This window comes from Oryza brachyantha, chromosome 8 (assembly GCF_000231095.2).
Source record: "Oryza brachyantha chromosome 8, ObraRS2, whole genome shotgun sequence".
Classification (NCBI taxonomy): Eukaryota; Viridiplantae; Streptophyta; class Magnoliopsida; order Poales; family Poaceae; genus Oryza; species Oryza brachyantha.
Genome location: NC_023170.2, coordinates 7,410,256 through 7,425,635, shown reverse-complemented (window position 1 = coordinate 7,425,635; position 15,380 = coordinate 7,410,256). Strand labels below are relative to the sequence as shown.

Sequence of the window (15,380 nt, the reverse complement as noted above, 5' to 3'; positions counted from 1 at the left end):
GCGGACTGAACCTCACTTCAACCTTTGGAACAACCTTCTGACTCAGGCTCTAGCACTTGCTCTGGTGGGGGAAAAATTAAGCAAGGCTGAGTACAAACCACCGTACTCAACAAGTAACACCCAAGAGAGGGAGAATAATGAATGCAATAGGGTATCAAAGATAGGCTAAGGTTAAATTGCGCAAAGCTGCAGTAATTTAGCAAAATAGTAAATAGAATAGACTGAAATAAAAGTAAAGTAAATATTTAAAATAATCATCCACTGTTCAACGTTACACCACATTGCAACAGGCCCAAACCGCTGTCGAACGTTACACCACGTAGCGACAGGGTCAACCCTCTATCCAACGTTAAACCACGTTGCGACAGACCCAAACCACTGCCAACGTTACACCACGTTACGCAGGGTCAAACCAGTTCCAAGATTAATCAGGTTATTAATGGTTCAACTAATCCCAGTGAATCTGTCAGTTCGCCCAATAACCGCGGGCACGGCTATTCGAATAGTTTTACTGTGCAGAGGTGTACAACTTTACCCACAAGACATGGCTCCTAAGCATGTTACCATGCCCCAACGTATCACCACGATACCTCAGTACGGAAACCATGATAAGACCTTTGACCTAACCCTCCCTAGACAATCGCACCGCATTTCAGGTTTCACCCCCTCCTTTACACCAAGTCGGGCAGTCTCCTCTTGTGCCTTGGTGAATCCGGAAGCAGCAGAGGCTTTCGTTACACCACGATTGCCCGTCCATACTCCATCACGCTCACCCTTGCATTGGTACGTCGAATAGGGACAAGCTAGATTACGAGTCTCACCGTTGCCCATTCTGGCTTGTGGTTAGTATGTGTAAGACTTTCAGGGTTTCTTGAGAACCGTTCTTAATTGCCATGGGCACGACTCTCAAAACCATGCACCCACAGCCCACCATAAGCAATATTTTAGTTGTATTAATCCTCAATGGGATATTAATAATGATTACAACCATTAAAGGTCTATTAAAGTGTAACGGTAATTAAATAATAATTGGTGAGCTAGTTGAACTAAGCATGGCTAAGCATTGCCTAACCCTAAGTCTAGTCAAATTAACCCTGGGATGACAATAATAATAAATGGGGATCAACGGGTATAAAGGTAAATGCCCAATAGATAAATAAAGTAAATACATTTGAATCCAATGCATGTTTGAATGTAAAAGCGGGGGATTTTATAATCATAGGTTCAATATGATCAAAGATGGGTGCCACTTGCCTTGCTTAAACCCACGAGGAACTTCGGCGACGACTTCGAGAACGAACGGCGCTGCGACGGGGTCAAAACCTACGACGAACAAGGCAAAACAAGAAAAACAGGCTATAAACTACTGAAACAGAGAAAGAAACTGTTTTTAATGGATTCTTGGTATTTTTCTGGATTTAATGAAACTTGAATGGACCTAAACGGAGACTAGATGAATTACTTATAAATTTTAGAAGTTTTCTGGGTTTTTAACTAAACAGAAAAGTCCTAAATCAATTATTGCGCAATTAATAGGGCTGCTGACGTCAGCGGAGGAGAGAGGGGCTGACGGCTGACAGGTGGGGGCCACCTGTCGGTGGGAGAAGGAGAGGATGAGGGGCTGACAGGTGGGCCCGAGAGGGGGAGAGAGAGGAGAGAGGGGACCAGCCGGCTGACGGGTGGGCCCCGGCTGGCAGAGAGAGAAAACAGAGAGGGAAAGGGGACGACGCACTCGGCTTCGGCTGGAGCGGAGGAGGGAGAGGGCGGTCGGGTGGCGGCGGACGGAGGGCGGCGACAAGCGGGCGGCGCGGCGGACGGCGACTGGTAGGCGGCGAAGGAGATCGACGGCGGCGACGGAGAAGGTGGTGCGGGCGAAGGGACGGCGACGAGAACGGCGACGATGAGTCGGCGTGGAGGAGGCGGAGACGGCGACGGGGTTGCGCGGCTCGGAGCGGCGACGAGCGGCGGGGCGCACTCGCGGTGGCACGAAGAAACAGAGGAAGGGAGGAGAGCGGGCTCACCGGGGTGGCGCGGCGCCGACGGCCGATGCGACGAGATCGATCGGCGCCGGCGACGGTGGCGCGGCGGCGCTGCGGAGCGGCGTCGGCGGCGCGAGGGAGAGGGGGATTTATAGGTGGCGGCTACCGCGCGTAGGGCGGGTAGGCGGCGACGGCGCATCGCGGTGACGGCGGCAACGGCCGGGCGGCGCGCGCACGGAGGAAGAGGAGGGGGATGCAGCGGGGCGGCGGTGCGGGAAAGCGGGGGCGGTAAAACGACGGCGTGACGGCGACGACGTCGGGTGGCGACCCGGCGGCGGCGGTGCGTGGCTCCTGGCGCTTGCCGACGGCACGGGGAGGTCGGCAGCGGCAGCGAAGAGGAAAGAAAGAGGGAGAGAGGAGAGGAGAGCTCACCAGCGGCGATGGAAGGCGGCAGCACGTCGGCGAGGAGGAGGAACGGGCGATGGCGAACGGAGCGGGGCGGCGACGTCGCGAGCGTGGACGGTGACGCGCGGACGACGAAGTCGGGCACGACAGCGAAAAGGGCGACGGAGGAAGCTTCGAGCGGAGAGGGGGAAAGTGGCGGCGGGGCAGAGGCACGGGGATTTTATAGAGTGGCGGCGCCGGCTAGGGCGGGATGGCTGGTGGAGACCGAGTCGGACACGCGGGTGCGGTGGCGAGGCCGTTACGGCGGCGGCGGCTAGGGCGGGATGGCCGGTGGAGACCGAGTCGGACACGCGGGCGCGGTGGCGAGGCCGTTGCGGCGGCGGCGGCGGTTGCGACATGGCGGCGGCACGACGCGGGCTCGGATTCGGCCGACGCGGCGCGGCCCGGGTGCAGTCACTGACAGGTGGGCCCCACCTATCAGTGGCGCGAGGGAGGAGGCGGCAGACTTCGGCGGCGCGGCGCGGGCGAGCTGGCAAGTTGGGCCGACGGCCCAGGTGGAGGGGAGGCGCGCGCGGGAAGAGGAGGTCGGTCGGCTGGGCCGGCCGAGCGGGAAGATGGGCCGGCTCGGCTGGGCCGGCCCTGGAAGGAGGAGAGGAAAAAGGAAAAGGAAAAAGAAAAGGAAGGGGAGGAAAATTGGACTTCGGCCCAATTTGAGAAGGAAGGGAAAAAGAAAGGAAAAAGGAGGGAAAAAGGAAAGCCCCACTTTTGCCGAATTTTAAATTAATTTGTTTGGCCAAATTTTATACTTCTGCAATTTGAGTTTAAATCCAGTTAATCGATTTGCGAACCTCGATTTAATTAAATTCATTCCTTTAGAGGGATTTTTCCTGAGTTAATTAAGCCAATTGTTATTTACGAATTTCTTTTACATATTTAGGCTTGGGATAAACTCAGGGCGTGACAGTTCTCGCGCAGGAACGCGCGGGCGCGGGGTATCCATCTAGTTATAATAAAGTTAGTGCCACATGGACTGACAGAAAATACTATCGTGTATTTTGTAGAATTATAGAACTATTTATTTAACACTAATTTTATCAGAACTATAAGTTTGAAGACTAGTACAACAAAACTATAAATTTTATATTAGAGTTATTATAAAAATAGAGGTTTTAGACTTTAAATTTCTAGCATTACTTTTATATGGCCGCTATAAATTTTGCAGTTCTGTGATTGGATTGGTCTGAACACGTAGTCTTGTGATATTATAACTTAAATATATAGTTTCATGATAATTTTGGTGATAATTCTATAGTTTTGTTGTATAGTGGCCTAAATCAACGATTATACTTTGGTTTAGTTTTGCAAAATTCATTAGAAAAATAGCCCCGCATAACACAAAGCGATGGCATAGCAGAAAGGCGAGAAGTCATGAAAGCTACCTATCCGTGAAGAAAATATACATCGTGGTTTCCAAACTAACTCATAGATTGAAATAAATCACTTGTATATATACCTACGGTCACTATTGTGAAACACAAATCTAGCTGCACAACTTTCAAAAGTTAAATCAATGTACTTAAAAAGATACTTAAAAAGGTGTCTTGTGGTGGTCGTCAGTACATCATGCCTAGCTCTGGTGACCACGATGTTAGTTGTGCCAACTCCTCGTCACTCCATTGTGCTCTGTTAGAAAAACTATCACTCATATTAGTAATTAGTAATGTATCCGTGCTAACGCTATGGTGTCAACTATATCAATTGTTAAATTTTATTTCATATAAAAACAATCAGGTTTAAAATCGATCCAAGTTACATATTAAATATTATAATCATAAAGTGTAAATAGTATGATATACATGTTGAACCTTGTACCATCAAATACAACATTTTTATATGTAAACAAAATATATACATATAAAAAAATAATATAGCATACATGATTATAAGGGATACTGGAGGAAGCATATGACCAGTGGGAGATGATTTATGATTGATTGCAATATACATTAGGAACAAACATAAGATTCACCACATGCTGCATTTGTGGGATTTTTGAGCAACAAACCTTACGACTTGCTGGAACAAAGAAGTTGTAACGAAGTGACATCTGATGCATTACTTTTGATGAATCAGGTATACCTTTAGGCAGCACAGAGTCACTACATCAATTCCAAAAAAGAAATAAGATAAGAGTATTTGACCAAGTTGCATCTAAGATGGCAGCAGGTCACAAGTGTGACAATATGATAACAAGTCTTTTTAATATTCTTACTTGATATGCTTTACTAAAAAAAAGTTAGCTGCACTGAATAACTTGAGTGTTTGACCGAGCAATGCATGTACAGAAGTGTGTAGTGCCTCAACAAACAACTGAACAAGTATGATAAGTTTATATAAGAGTTGATATCATAAGTTTGAACAAGTATGATAAGTTTATATAAGAGCTGATATCATAAGTTTGATACAGATGAAAACCCATAAAGTTAAAGCAGCTTCAACGACCAAAGTTTCTGCAGGCTCATTTACCTATTTATCTTCCGAAATAACTCCTATACATATATGTCTTGTGCAAGACCAATTGTAGTTATGGCTAGAAACAGGCGCACCATCATGCTAATCAAGAGTGTAAATTCAAGATGAACAAACATGCAGAGAAAAACTCAGTCTGTAATAAAGAAGTCGGATGATTCAAAAGGGTGGTATTAACAATGTTGGTTGAGAAGATCGCAGCAACATCATATTAGCTTTAGTTGCAGTTGCAGGTAGCAGCGCAAATGTTACAGACAAATCAACAGGCTACAACGATGACGTAGAAGTCGATCTCAAGTACCTCTCCTTGCTGTCACCAGATTGAACACCTCGTCATTGAGCGGGGGAGGAGATTGAGACGGGACGTGAAGGTGTAGCTGCGACAGCGGCGCGATCCAAGGCAGCACGACGGTGGGGATCGGCGGCAACTCGAGAGGAGAGGCGATGGGGAATGCTGGGGTAGGGTGGAGAATGCGGACGGAGGCAGCGACGGCTGGCGGGGGCCAAGGCGGCAACGTAGGCGGCGTTCGGTGTGGGCGATGGAGGCATTACGCGGTGACGAAGGTGGTGGGTCTAGAGGAGAATAGATGGGAGGATGTGGGGCTGGAGGAGATTGAGGAGATCTAAGACGGATCTAAGTCGTTCGTTCGATGCAGATGATTCTATCCGTCGGATTTGTCACATGAGTCATAAGTCTTTTGTGTTGGTGCACTATAAGATAGACTATAATAGTATAGATGCATCATTTAGAACAACTCTAGCAAATAGACAGCATACTACTCTAGATAGTAAGTTGGATGATTGCGATGCAAATCAGACCCATCATGGCTGTCACGCCCAGAAATTCCTCACACGAATTTCTGAACTTAATTGTGTATTAAATCCCTGTCCAGGACCAGCCAGGGTACACAAAAAGACAATGTTGATTACATAACCATCGTTCTTAGAAACAACTGAAAATTACACTTATTCTAGCGGAAATGCAGCGGAAAGAAAAACAAAGGGGTAGACTAGCTCCAGCGGGTACGGCTCCAGTCCACAGGCAACACTTCGACGGCGGAACAGCTCACTCCTGAGAGGCACCTCCATCGGACTCTGCTTCTAGCTCTGGGTTGGGAAAGTTAAGCAAGGCTGAGTACAAACCACCGTACTCAACAAGTAACACGGACAAGGGGAAAACGAATGATGCATAGGGATTAGCAAGGACAGGCTCGGGTTAGTTGCGATAAAGCAGCAATTTAAATAAATAACAGAGACTGAAAGAAATAAAGGTAATTAAATACAGTGAAGCATAAATAGGTAAACAGTTGTAAAATACCACAACACTGTCCAACGTTACACCACGTTGCGACAGGCCCAACCACTACTCAACGTTACACCACGTTGCAGTAGTCCCAAGTGATACCAGATTTTACTCAAGTTATTAGGGTTCACTAATCACAGTGAAGCTGGGAGTTCGCCCGTAACCGTGGGCACGGCTATTCGAATAGTTTATACTCTGATCAGAGGTGTACTACTGTACCCACAAGACACGACTCCACTACACTTGAACGTGCGCCGACATACCACCACGGCATACCGGAAAGGAGACCGTGATAGGACCCGTTACACAACCCTCCCTATTTAATCGTACCACACTTCAGGTTTCACCCCCTCCTTTACACCAAGTCGGGCAGTCCCCTCTTGTGCCTCAGTAGATCCGGAAGCAGGAGAAGCTTTCGTTACACCACGATTGCCCGTCCATACTCCATCACGCCTACCCTTGCCTGGGTACGTCAAATAGTTCGAAGTCATGCTTCAAATCCCACCTTACCCATTTCGGCATGTGGTTAGCACTTATTTACTTCCAGGGTTTCCCGTGAACCGGTCCTTAATCGCCATGGGTGCGACTCTCAAAACCATGCACCCACAGCCCACCATTATCAATATTTTAGTTGACATTAACCCGAACCGGGTAGTGAATCATTATCTCGGCTATTCAGAACTAAGCATAATTATATGTGATCCCATGAGCTATTTGTTCTAAGCATGGCTAAGCATTAACCTAGGCCTGACTCTAATCAAGTTACCCCTGGTCCAGCAATGAACAAAGTTGGATAAACAACGGCATAATAATAAGGTTTACCCGAAAATAGCATAAAGTAAGTACTTTAATTAAAACAATGCATATTTGAAATAATAAAGCGGGGAATTTGCAATAATGGGTTCCATATGTTCAAGGATGAGTGTCACTTGCCTTGCTCTGGCCCTTGGGGAACTTCGGCGACGATCTCGAAGTAAACCGGCTCTTCGGCGGGGTCCGAATCTAAGCGACAAAGCACAAAAATAAATAAAACAGGCACAAACTCTACTGAAACAGCAAAAGAAACTATTTTTAATGGATTCTTGATATTTTTATGAATTTAATGAAATTTGAATGGACCTAAACGGAGACTAGATGAATTACTTATGAATTTTAGAAGTTTTCTGGGTTTTTTAACTAAACAGAAAAGTCCTAAATCAATTATTGCGCAATTAATGGGGCTGCTGACGTCAGCGAGGAGAGAGGGTACTGACGGCTGACAGGTGGGGACCACCTGTCGGTGAGAGAGAGAGGGAAACAGAGACTGACACGCGGGACCCACGGGAGGAGAGAGGAGGCGGGCGCGAGGAGCGACTGACGGGTGGGACCCACTCGTCAGCGAGAGGGAACAGAGAGCTGGGGACCGAACGCGCGGCTCGGCGGACGGCAGCGACCGGCAGGAGCGGCGGGCGACGCGGCGGCGGCGGCGCACGGCGACGGCGACGCGACGGCGACGACCAGCGAGCGGCGACGGCGCGACGGCGACGACGACCGGGGCGGCGACGCACGGGCGCAACCCGGCAGAACAGCGGCGACGGCGACTGGCGAGCGGCGGCAGCGAGGCACACGTGGGCGCAAGAGACGGCGGCCAGACGTCGGCGACGCGGAGGCGACGACGACCGCGGTGACCGACGGGAGCGGCGGGCTTCGGCCTCGTCCGGCGACGGCACGCGACTCGGCGGCGGTCGGCCGGAAAGGGGGAGAAAGAGGGGAGGTGGGTGCGGAGGCTCACCGGCGGCGGTGAGGGTGCGGACGGGTCGGCGAGACCGAGGCGAAGGTGGCGACGCGGGCGGGTGCGGGAGATCGGTGGTGGTGGTGGAGATCGATCGGCGGCAGCGACGGGCGAGACGCGGCGGCGGCCGGGCGACGAGGGAACGCGCGGCGCCGAGGAGGCTCCCTGGTGACGGCGAGGGCGGCAACAAGTCGGCGACAGAGGGACGGAGGTGGTGACGCAACAGAGCGGCGACGACCGGCGACGGGCGACGAGATTGCGCGGTGGCGGCGAACGGCGGCAGCGCGGCGGCGACTCGAGCGACGATGGAAAGCGAGCGACGGCGCGGCGGCGGAGGGGATTTATAGGGTGGCGGCGACCGGCTAGGGCGGGCGGAGGTTGGAGACCGAGTCGGCGACGATGCGGTCTCGGCGGCGGCGGATGCGGCGGCGGTGGTTGCGGCGCGGCGGCGGAGTTCGGCTCGGACGCGGCGCGGCGCGGGCGCGGGCGCGAAACAGTCACTGACGGGTGGGCCCCACCTGTCAGTGGCGCGGGAGAGAGGAGGGAGGCGACGCGGACTCGCGGCGCGGGCGAGCGGCTAGCTGGGCCGAGCGGCGGCCCAGGCGGAGCGCGCGGTGGCGGGCGGAGGGAGGCCGGTCGGCTGGGCCGGCCGAGGAGGAGGATGGGCCGGCTCGGCTGGGCCGGCCCGGGAAGGAAAAGAAAAAGAGAAAGAAAAAGGAAAAAGAGAGAGGGAGGAAAATTGGACTTCGGCCCAATTTGAGAAGGAAGGGAAAAAGAAAGGAAAAAGGAGAGAAAAAGGAAAACCCCACTTTTGCCGAGTTTTAAATTAATTTGTTTGGCCGAATTTTATACTTCTGCAATTTGAATTTAAATCCTGTTAGTCGATTTGCGAGCCTCGATTTAAGTGAATTAATCCTTTTAGAGGGATTTTTCCTGAGTTAATTAAGCCAATTGTTATTTACGGATTCCTTTTTACGATTTAGGCTTAGGACGAAACTCCGGGTGTGACAATGGCTAATTCACAAAACCCTAATTTGGTTCATAGTACTATTGCTATGTACCCTTACAAGTCTATATTCCCATTGTGGGTTAGACTATGCTTTTCATCGGTCCGACCGAAGCGTTGAATACCCGGTCAGATGGATCTTTTCACTGGTCAGACTAGGCATACAATGGTTGATCACACTGGGGCAATGGCTCCTTTTCAGAATCTTAATGCGATGACCAATAGCAGTGGTTTTAATAATTATCGTTGCAAGCTTGCCGATAATACCATCTCTTCCCCCATACTGTGTTGCCTACTCCTACAGTTGTCATTTGCATCACCATTGCCATATTGAAATGTTAGGCCATATAGCTCATGGATCTGCTCTTGCATTCCTATATTGTTATTTGAATTACCTTGAAGCCCCTGAAGTTTCATCTCCACATTTCGCATCGTCGGCCTGTCATCTCCCTTAACTCTCAAACAAATTGCTGCTATTGCTACTATTTGTTGTACCTCGTCTTCCCCCTCTTCAATGACTTGACCATCTAGTATGTCACAAACTTCATCTTGATTCAAAAGCATGGTGAAGTGTGCAACTAGACCAATACCTTCCGGTGAAATGTACACGCTAGGCTTCTTTCTAGTTAGTAGTTCAACCAGCATGACACCATAGCTGTAGACATCGCTTTTATTTGTTAATCGTCATGTATAGTAATACTCAGGAGCCATATACCCAAGAGTGCCTTGTATACCAGTTGCTACTCCTGATTGATCAACTGCAATTCCTCTAGATGCGCCGAAGTCTGATACTTTTTGTCACACCCTGAGTTTACCCAAGCCAAAAATTAATTAAATAATGTATTAAAAATAATTTGTTAATTAAAGTTCAGGAGAAAAGCAGTGTATAAATTAATTTAACTAATTGGAAGCTTTTCGGAATGTTCTAAAATGTCCCGAAAGCATTTTAAATAATTAACATGATTTATATTTGAGTTGCAGTCAATAAAATTTTGCTCAATTAAACTTAATAAAAATCAGCAAAATTGGAGGGAATTTCTTTTTTTCCCTTGTTCCTTTTTCTTTCCTTTTCCCCTTCTTTCTTTTTCCCTTTTCTTTTTCTCTTTTCCTTTCTTTTCCTCCGTGGCCGAACCCCTCCTCTCCCCCTTTGCGCCGTCGTCCTCTGCCTCTCTCCGCTGCCCCATCGATCTGTCACCGCGTCGCCTCTCACGCCGGCGCGTCGCCGCACCCCTTGCCGCCTCACTTCGCCTCTGCTTGTGCCGCTCTCCGCCCATGCGCGTGGTCCACCACCACGCCGCACGTTGCCGACGTCGACGTTGTTGCCGGATCGCGCCACCGCTTCGCCCACGCACGCCCACTCGCCCGCGCAATGCGCGCCGCCTCCTGCCACCCGCGGCCCGCACCGGTGCAACGGCCGACGCCATTTTTCCCGCGCCGGCCCCTGCCGAATCCGTCGCTCGGTGCAACCACCCCTCCTCTTTCTCTAGCGCCGCTAACCACCTCCCCACCCTAGCCGGTGCCGCACCCTATAAACCCCCTCTCCTTGCGTGCCGCCGCCACCTCTTTCTGCAAGCACCGCCGCCGCCTCCATCAGGCATCTCTCCCGCCGGCCGGACACCGCCCGCCGCTCGATCTCCTTCGTGCGACGCCCCCATCGATCTCGCATCGTCGTCGCCGTGCCCGTCGCGCGGCCCTCGGGTCGCCGCTGCTCTGCGTCGTCGTCACTGTCGTGCCATCCCCGGTGAGCTCCCGCTCTCCTCTCCCTTGCTCCTCCTTTTCTTCTCCATCCCAGTTGCCACCGCGAGCGCGTGTGTGTCGTCGTCGTTCCGCCGCCGGTCACCGCTCGGCGTTGCCGCCGCACTGCACGATGTCACGCCGACACCGCCGCCACTCCTCGGCCGCCGTTGCCCCAGCTTCTCTCTCTCTTCATCCTCCTCTGCCTCCCCGCGCATGCGCTGCACTGCCAAGTCGTCCGCCTCGCGCCGCCTCCCAATTGCGCGTGCCGCACCGTCGGGCCAACGGCTATCGCCGTCGCTCGGCTGCCGCAGCCGCTAGCGCGCCGACGCCGTCACGTTCGCGCTGCCCTTCCCTAGCCGCCACTCCTCTCGCATCGTGCCGCTGCGCTTCGCCGCTGCCCTTCCCTGGCCGTCGCCGCCGCCGGTGGCTGTTGTTGTTGCCGGTCGCCGTCGTCCACCGCCGTCGCCTTGCACCACCGCCCTTCGTCTTGCACCGCTCCCCGTCGCCGCCGGTAGTCGCCGCTGGTCGCCGACTGCCACCACTCGCCGGAGCTCGTCGTCGCCACTCCCCGGCCGCCGTCTGACGTCACTCAGCTGCTCCCTTCCTCTGCCTCGGCCAAGCCGAGCTCACTCCGTCCCCTCCCCTGTTTCCTCCCTATGACCGGTGGGGCCCACCCGCCGGTCACCACCTCTCACCGGACCGTGGGGCCGGGTTGTCAGCCCCTCACCCTCACCTCTGGATAGTGGGCCCACGTGTCATCCCCTCTCATCTCCTCTCTCTATGACTGCCGAGTGGGCCCTCTGTCAGCCCACTCTCTCCCCTCACTTGTCTCACTGCCCAGTAGGCCCCACTTGTCAGCGCACCCCATCTCTCTCATGTGCTGACATCATCTCCTCCAATAATTGCGTAATAAATCAATAAGGTTTTCTGTTTAGTTTAAAAACACAGTAAACTTCTAAAATTCATAGCTAATTCATCTAGTCTCCGTTTAGGTCCATTCAAGTTTTATTAAATCAAGAAAAATACCAAGAATCCATTAAAAATAGTTTCTTTCTCTGTTTCAGTAGTTTTATAGCCTGTTTTGCTTGTTTTGCTTTGTTTGTCGTAGGTTTTGACCCCGTCGAAGCGTCGATCGTTCTCGAAGACGTCGCCGAAGTTCCTCGTGGGTTCAAGCAAGGCAAGTGGCACCCTTCTTTGATCATATTGACCCGTTGTTTATAAAATTCCCGCTTTTACATTCAAACATGCATTGTATTCAAATGTATTTACTTTATTTATCTATTGGGCAATTACCAATATACCCATTGATTCCCATTTATTATTATTGTTATCCTAGGGTTAATTTGACTAGAATTAGGGTTAGTCAATGCTTAGCCATGCTTAGTTCAACTAGCTCACCAATTATTTAATTATTGATTAAACTTTGATAGACCTTTAATGGTTGTAATCATTATTAATCTCCCGATGTGGATTAATGTAACTAAAATATTGCTTATGCTGGGCTGTGGGTGCATGGTTTTGAGAGTCGTGCCTATAGCAATTAAGGACCGGTTCTTGGGAAATCCTGAAAGTCTTACACGTACTAACCACAAGCCAGAGTGGGCAACGGTGAGACTTGTAGTCTAGCTTGTCCCTATTCGACATACCCAGGCAAGGGTGGGCGTGATGCAGTATGGATGAGAATCGTGGTGTAACGATGGTCCTATGCTGCTTCCAGATTTACCTAGGCACAAGAGGGGGCTGCCCGACTTGGTGTAAAGGAGGGGGCGAAACCTGAAGTGTGGTGCGATTGTCTAGGGAGGGTTAGGTAAAAGGTCTTATCATGGTTTTCGTACTGAGGTATCGTGATGATACGTTGGGGCATGGTAACATGCTTGGGAGTCATGTCTTGTGGGTAAAGTTGTACACTTCTACAGAGTAAAACTATTCGAATAGCCGTGCCCGCGGTTACTGGGCGAACTGACAGATTCACTGGGATTAGTTGAACCACTTTAATAACTTGATGAATCTTGGAATTGGTTTGACCCTGCGCAATGGGGTGTAACATTGCCAGTGGTTCGGGTCTGTCGCAACATGGTGTAACGTTGGACAGAGGGTTGACCCTGTTGCAGTGTGATGTAACGCTGGACGGTGGTTTGGGCCTATTGCAACATGGTGGTTTGGGCCTGTTGACAATGGTTATTTTCAAGTACTTTAATTTACTTTTCGTTTAAGTCTATTTTATCTAATGTTTTGCTAAATTGCTGTAGCTTTTGTGCAATTTAACCTTAGCCTATCCTTGGTACCCTGTTACATTCGTTATTCTTTCTCTCTTGGGCGTTACTTGTTAAGTACGGTGGTTTGTACTCAGCCTTACTTAATTTTTTCCCACCAGATAAGTGCCAGAGCAAGTGCCAGAGCTTCAGTCAGAAGGTTGTTCCCAAGGTTGAAGTGAGGTTCAGTCCGCCGTCGAGAATACCTGTGGTGTGGAGCCGTCATCACCAGCTGAAGCTGAAGATTAGATGGTTTAGTTTGTTTTCCTTTTCCGCTGCATTTCGATAGATAATTGTTTTTATTTGTTTTTAAGTCGTGGAACTGTGTAGTAATTTGTCATAGTGTATACTCGGGCTGATTCCTGGACCGAGATTTAATAAATGCTATTGTTCAGAAATTTGGTGTAAATTTTTGGGTGTGACACTTTTGCTGTTAATCGATCATCAAGTAGTATATTGCTAGTCTTAGATATCTCTATGTATGACTGATGTTGAAGCAGCTGAATGAAGATAGGCTAGTGAACTTGCAACTTCAAAGGCAATTCGCCATCGATCTTTCCAGGGCAGTGACTGTTGGGGTCCCCTAACATGAAGGTGGTCATAAAGCGTTCCATTTGGAATAAACTCATAAACTAGTAATGGAACCTCTGTTTCGAGGCAACATCCGAAGAGCTTCACCATATTTCTGTGGTTGATTTGTGAAAGGATGGCAACTTCGTTGATGAAATCATCAATCTCCTTCTAGATGACAACTCTTGACTTCTTAATAGCAACAACATGTTGGTCTGATAAAATACCTTTGTACACCATACCATGTCCTCCACCACCCAATATGCGAGCCTCATCAAACTTATTTGTTGCCTTCTCAAGTTCTTCCAGATTAAAAATCATTCTTTCTGCTATATCCTTGTCTACCAGTTGCTGGAGCAGCAGGCCACGGTTCTGCTTGAAGAAATACTCCCTCACTTTCTTGACTTCCCTAGCTCTTAGTCTTCTGGCTGCATAAATGGAAGCAAGAACAAGAAGCAAAAGTCACACACCAATGCCAACTCCCATAGAAAGAAGTACACCTGCACGCATGCTTGAATGTGTTACTAATTAATTAATCCCATCAAGTTCTCAACTTGCGGGGTGATAGCTAGTTTGGCTTTTTCATGAATAAAACTGTTATATACGTACTCCTACCATCCTACTAATCTAAAACAAGTCTGAAAAATAAGTTTCGGTGAAAAAAAAAACTCTAAAATCAATTCTAAATTTTGGCTTATAAATATAAGTAGAAGCGAAAAGATATAGATGTTGAAGTTGATAGTCATCGTGCAAAATTAAAGAATATGAGATTTGTATGAAATTTTACCAGCCGCGAAACGCATTCGAGGGGCCATGCAGCCGTTCGGCAAGTACGGGTTGCCGTTGTAGCCGTCATTGCACCGGCAGACATAGCCGTAGGCGCTGCTCATGGAGTTGACGCACTCGCTGTTCTTGCCGATGCAGCCGTAGTCAGCTCGCTTCGCCGCGTCGGCGCAGGACGACATGCCGATGAGCGTGTTTATAGCATAATTTGGCTAGTAGGAAGATGTCATTTGAGGAAGCCAAATTATTTGACCTGTCTTAACAGCTGCAAATGTGTAGGAATTTGATACACTTTGGACTTTGATGTGAGCTGAGAATGCAGCAGTGAGGTGCAGTGATGAAAGATACAATAGTGCTTGGCAGGCTGTTGTCCTGAGGATGGTGAAAAGATGTGCGTGGAAGCAGCCACCCCAATATTTTGCAGAGGCATGCATAGCTGCAAAGGAAAGTAAAGATAGTTTTTGGTAGCTGATTGAAGAGACAAATTTTCTGTTGATTTATTTGCTGTAACTTCCATTTACCAATTTCGCGTGTGAAACCTCTATATGTGTTAGGAGAAAGAACTCTGTGAAGGGAAACAATATGAACATAGTCATCCTTTTTCTTGTTTTCTTCCATGCATTTGCCATTGTCTTTTCCTAATCATTAGTTGTTTGCCGTTACTCGGTCGATCCGGGGCACGGTTCATATCTTTGCCGTTTTGCGCTGAAAAACGGTCGGGTCTTCTCCACGAAAAAGAGGAATTTCTTTGGTGCTTTGCTCGGAAAGCACTCGTTCGTCGGCACGAAAGAACGGCGATCATCGTGTTGCCGCGCAGATCGATTTTGCGCGCAACACATTTGGCGACTCCACTGGGGACGAAAAGTTTCGGCCCTGCCCTTCGGCCGAAATTAATCGATCTACAGTGTGGAATGGCTGGAGAAGAAGGTGATGACCTGGTTGATCCGATTGAATTAAGTGATCTGACAGATGAGGATCGGCGTGAATTAGAACGCGAGCTTGAGGAGGAAAAGGTTGAAAAGATGAAACAGAAACTCGCCTGTTA

At 49.5% G+C, this 15,380-nt stretch overlaps 1 pseudogene; it reads right to left on the bottom strand.

Annotated features, from left to right (window-relative positions):
- Positions 1 to 9,233: 9,233 nt before the first annotated feature.
- On the bottom strand, positions 9,234 to 14,517 carry LOC102721473 (annotated as a pseudogene).
- Positions 14,518 to 15,380: the final 863 nt, after the last annotated feature.